The sequence below is a fragment of the Pinus tabuliformis genome, chromosome 5_2, assembly GCF_031772625.1.
Source record: "Pinus tabuliformis cultivar Carrire ecotype Pingquan chromosome 5_2, CPIR1, whole genome shotgun sequence".
Taxonomy (NCBI): domain Eukaryota; kingdom Viridiplantae; phylum Streptophyta; class Pinopsida; order Pinales; family Pinaceae; genus Pinus; species Pinus tabuliformis.
The window spans coordinates 975,444,167-975,449,911 of NC_142306.1; positions in this window are offsets into that span (position 1 = coordinate 975,444,167).

Here is a 5,745-nt window from a genome sequence, read left to right on the forward strand (position 1 = left end):
TGTTAACATATTGCCCTGATGCCAAAGGTATTTCAGGCATATAATTCATGCTCTAAACAGTAGAGGTAGATAAACCAAATGACCAAGTAGAAACTTGAGGGGAAGGAGTGGCTCCTGAAAAAGTTCTAGTAAGTGACCAGTACCCAGCAAGAACTAAAGGACCACCATATAATAATGACTCTAGAGAGCTCGTATACATAGAGGCATCAGTGGATTGAATCCCGGGGGGGGGTTTTTGACATGTTTTGTCTTGGTGAAAAGTAGAAAGGAGTGTGATAATGTGGAAGACCTTGACCTAAAAAGTTCAAGGGGGTGGAATACCAAGGATCTGGTCAAAAAGGATCAAAAGGAAGTCTTGGAAAAATTGTTGGTTCACTAGTAGTAACAGGAGTACGTGGTGATTCTTCCTCCTCTTCTCCAGTAATATCTTCAATACTTATAAGACTAGGAGGTAGACTAGATGTAATTATAAGCCTCCTTTGAGGTGAAGGTGGTGCAAGAGTAGGGGCTATAATAGCTGAAGGTGATTTAGGTTCTTCAATGTCAGGTTCAGTTAGTTCTATTTCTGAAATTTCTTCGGTATCATATTCTCTTTGAATAACTTCAGTAACTTCTTGCCCATATTGAACTAAGCCTGATTCTACTTCGTGAGGTTGAATCACTTTAGTTTCTACTGTCTCAGATTCTACAATTGTAGATGTCTCAGGTTGATTTGAGGTTCCAGATCTTGTTGATTTTGACTTCTCAGTTTTAATCTTCTCCAATTGACTCAGGTGTATATTCAGGGGGTAAACCCTACATTCTATGCGAATACCTCAGTAAATCAACCACGACGAATTTTTATTAAGAATTCAAATAATATTCACAATCCACTCCTAAGGTCTGTAAAAAGTAAAACAACCAAATAACACACGCTAGTAAATATAAGGAATCAAACTGTGCAAGCAAAATTTTCACAGTGAAATCACTAGTTGCTGATGAAATCTAATGTCGCGAAGATCAATGTGAAAAGTGAATACAGATAGAGTGGGTTGAACCAGTTATGTTGACAACCTGCTTAATGTACATGATCTAGTGCAAGTAACTTCATGATCCAGGTGGATCTCCAGACACTAGTGGCATGGAAAAGGCTCAAAATTCAAAGTGGCAAAAAGGTGATGAACTTGACATCAGATCGAAGTGCTTGACGCCCTGATTCCAACGGTGTGAGCGACACTCCAATCTGAGTCCTGATGAAGGAGATAGAGGTAGTCAAAGTTGGGTTGACTTTTGATGACTGGGCAGGATTAATGAAGGCATAATTTGAACTTTTCCAGTAGATGAAATCCAGCCAACTCTGGCCAGATTCCAGGTGAAATCGTTTCCTGTTTAAAAAGACCCCTTCGGTCAAAAAACCGAATTCCCAAAAATGCACATTTTTTGTTTTTATTAACAAATATATATATATATATAAAGGGGGTGGTGGGCCACCGACCCCGCCACCCCAACTCATAACCACACATGACATTGGTATTAATAGAGGGGCGGGCCACGACCCCCGGCCCCTCCCACAGACTGTTGAAACCAGCATAATAGAGGTGGAGGAGATGGGTGGGTCGGCCCGTGGGGCACGGACCCAATCCCATAAACAAACAAACATAAACAGTGGTGGGCCAGCCCTTGGCGCATAGAACCAGCCACGAAAACCAACCCCGCATTAATAATTAAATAGCCCAACCATAATATAAAAAAAAAGGTTTGTTTTAAATGAAATTGATTCGGTGTATAAAAAAGGAGGAGGCGGGGTTTGACCACCCGACATCCTCCGTATCAACCGGAACCTTAACCAACTCTGCCAATGGACTCATTGAGAAATCCGCCACCAAAATTTATATTTAAATGCAGTTTATCAGTGCACCCAGGCAGAGAAGGCAGTGCACGCAGTTCGAGGCAGAATTTTGTAGGAGGGCCAAATTTTCACTTTGTCAGAATTTGAAAAATTTTATATGGTTTCAGCACTTCTCGACGCCATGAACGAAATGGAGATGTCCTTTTCTCCATCATAGTTCTACATTTTTCGGCCATTTTTCAATATGGAGGTATAAAACTCTTTTTTTGTAAATGATGCTTGTACTCTTCTTTCTCATGCCACTTAGTGAATGAAGGCCTCCATATTGCTCGAGTAGGGCCCAGAGACATAGTCGAAGTTGGACAAACTCCATTATCAAGTCTTGTTGTCTTCTTTCATTCTTTATGTGTTTCTTCTCTTCTCTCATGTGCACATTAAGTTTTCTATGTTAAGCTACAATTTATGCATGTAATTCTTTAACACATCTATAAGAAAAAGATTTTGGATCAAGTGGTATCAGAGTAGGTCTTTTTAGATGTGAATTTCATGTTTGTATGCTAACAAGAAATAGGCTTCGAAGAGGCGAAGGGAAACTAAAGCCTTTCGATCTTGAAGCAGGGTGTGCACATTGAAGGAGAAACATGGCAGATGAAGAGGCTCGTCATGAAGAGGAGTGCAATTTCTGCAAAACCTTCTATACAATAGCAGAGAATGTCGGTCAGTCGCTTTCAAGGTTGGAGAAAGCAGAAGAGAGAAATCCAAAAGAACAAGGTTCATTGCATGGAAATGGTGGAGAAGAACCCCCTCCTTCTCCTTCCACGAGTGAAAGTTCTTCTTCCTCTCATCACCATCATCATAGAAATTGAAGGGATGCATGTAAGAAACCTTTCTTTAAATTAGATGTCAAATTTGATCTTCCCATGTTTAACGGTGAAAGTAATGCAGAAAAGCTTAATAACTGGATTAGCCAGATTGGAATCTACTACTGGATTCAGTAGATCGATGAGGATGAGGCAAAGATTCAGCTGGCCTCTCTTCGACTGAGTAGCACCGCTCTCGTTTGGTGGGAGAGAAAATTGCAAAGCAGTAAGAGTGTGGGTAATCTTCTTTCCTCGTGGCCTAATTTCATTTCTGTATTAAAGGAACAATTCTATCCCTTGGGTTATAAACAAAAAGCCTTAATGGATTGGAAATACTTAAGGCAAGGTAGAGGTGAGGATGTCCAAAGCTTTACAGAGGAATTTAGAAAACAAGCACTTAATTTAGGCATTGCACTTGACTCACCTGATGTAGTAACTAAGTATATTGGATCATTACATAGTTACCTTAGACATTCATTATTATTGTTTGAACAACTACTATTGACTTGGCCAGTGTAAAGGCCATCCATATTGAGAACAGGGGCAAAATGAAAGAGATGATCATTTCAAGAAACCACCTTTCAAACCTCCAAATGGAAAACCCAAAGTGAAAGGAAAAGGAAAGGAGAAGAGGACGACTCAACCAAGAAAGATGAAGGAGAAAGACCTTATTGCAATCACTGCAAAAAGGAGGTCATGACGATGATCATTGTTGGAAACAATACCTAGAAAATAGACCAAAGAAGTATGGAGGAAAAGGCAAGCAGAAGACAGTGGCAACTGTGCAACAAGACCTTGGATCTGATTTCGGAGATGAAGCATTGATCATAGCAACAAGAACAAAAGGTACTCTTACACCTCATGTTAATTCTGAATCACATGAAGGTACTAGTTCAATAGATGAGTCTCTTCCTAATGAATGAAAGAGAATTGAGCTATTTCATATTAGAGTTATCATAAATCATACAAAAGTGGAAACTCTATTTGATACCAAATCCCAAGAAAGCTTAATTTTAGAGTCCTTGGTAATGAAGCTAGGCTTGGAAACCAAACCACATCCAAAACCTTACCCACTTGAATGGATACATGATAAAGCAAAACTGTATGTAACTAAGCAGTGTAAGGTTAAATTTGTGATTGCTTCTAAGTTAGTGAATGAGGTAAAACTTGATGTGATACCATTGGATATCTATGGCATGGTGTTAGGAAGTCCATATCTATATGATAGAAAGGAAATCTTCTTCCTTCATGAAAACAAATACCAAATCACAAAATATGGTGTAGAATATATCGTAAGGGCTCATCAAACTAAAATTAATGCCAGCCTTGTAAGTGCAGGACAAATGAAGAGGTTGGTGAATTCAACTAAGGGTTGCATGCTTGTGGTTGTAAGGAGGTAAGATCCAGAATTATCTGATGCTTTCTAGGGTTGTGATCATGTGCATAAAAAGGAATTATGTGAATTAATTTCTAACTATGATGAGATGTTTCAGGAACCAAGAGGATTACCTTCAAAGAGGGAAATCCAACATGAAATCCATTTGCAGCATGACACTCCTTTATCGAATATTGTCATGTACAGGATGTCGACCATTGAGATGGAGGAGATCAAAAAGCAGGTGCAGGAACTATTGAATCAAGGGGTCATCAGACCAAGCACTTCTCCAAGCGGCTCACCGATTGTCTTAGTGCCAAAGAAAGATCACACATGGAGGATGTACTTGGATTATCGAGCACTAAACAGAATCACGGTGAAAAATCATTACCCTCTTCCCCGCATTGATGACTTACTAGATCAGTTAAAGAATGTTATCTATTTCACCAAATTGGATTTGCGTAGTGGTTATCACCAGGTCCGAATTGCAGAGCAGGATGTGTGGAAAACTGCCTTCAAGACCAAACAGGGGTTGTTCGAATGGATGGTGATGCCATTCGGACTTTGCAATGCTCCAACCACTTTCATGAGGGTCATGAATGATCTCTTTAGGCCTTTCATTGATGAATTTGTTCTTGTATATTTAGATGATATTCTTGTCTTTAGTAAAAGTTGGAATGAACATGTATGTCATGTGAAGAAAGTGCTTGATGTATTGAAAAAAGAAAAACTCTATGTAAAATTGTCAAAGTGTGAGTTTGGGAAAACCTCTTTGGTTTACCTAGGTCATATTGTTGGTCATGGTCAGCTAAAAATTAATCCTTTTAAAATTGAAGAAATTGTAAATTGGCCTAAGCCTACTAGTGTAACCGACGTTCACAGCTTTTTGGGTTTAGTATAGTATTGGAGGAGATTTATTGCCAATTTCTCTATTATTGCAGCACCTTTACACACATTGAAAAGTGTAAAGCAAGTCTTTCAATGAGGAGGAAAGTAGTAGAAGTCCTTCGAAACATTGAAAGAGAAGATCAGCACCGCACTGGCTTGGCCTTACCAGATCTCCAACAGCCATTCAAGATCGAAACATACGCCAACATATATGCCATGGGAGTTGTATTGATGCAGCAAAAGAAGTTGATATGTTACCATTCAGAGAAATTATCTCAGGCTGTGATAAACTATTCCATTTATGACAAGGAGTTATATGCCTTGGTCCAGAGTATGAAAAAGTGGAAACACTACCTGATTGGCAAGAAGACCATCATCCATACGGATCATCAGCCCTTGCAGTATCTTCAGTCACAAACCAAGTTGTAGCAATCTCGTCATTTCAGGTGGATGGGTTTTCTTCAGCAGTTTCATCTCGTAATAAAGTATAAGAAGGGCACTGGCAACAAACTTACTGATATGCTATCTCGCCCTCCTAATTTTGCTTCTGTTACTTTACATAATGCTTCGTTATCTTTTGAAAGTTATGTTGAACAATATGCTAACGATGATGACTTTAAGGAGATTTATGCAAAACTAACCCATGGTTCATAGGTGGACAACTATCACTTGCAGGGGAGACTGTTGTATGGCCTTGGCAAATTTTGCATACCCACAGGAGAAAGGGTACATGTAATCTAGGAGGCCCACACCTCCCTTGTGTCTGGTCATTTTGGTATTGAAAAAACTTTGTG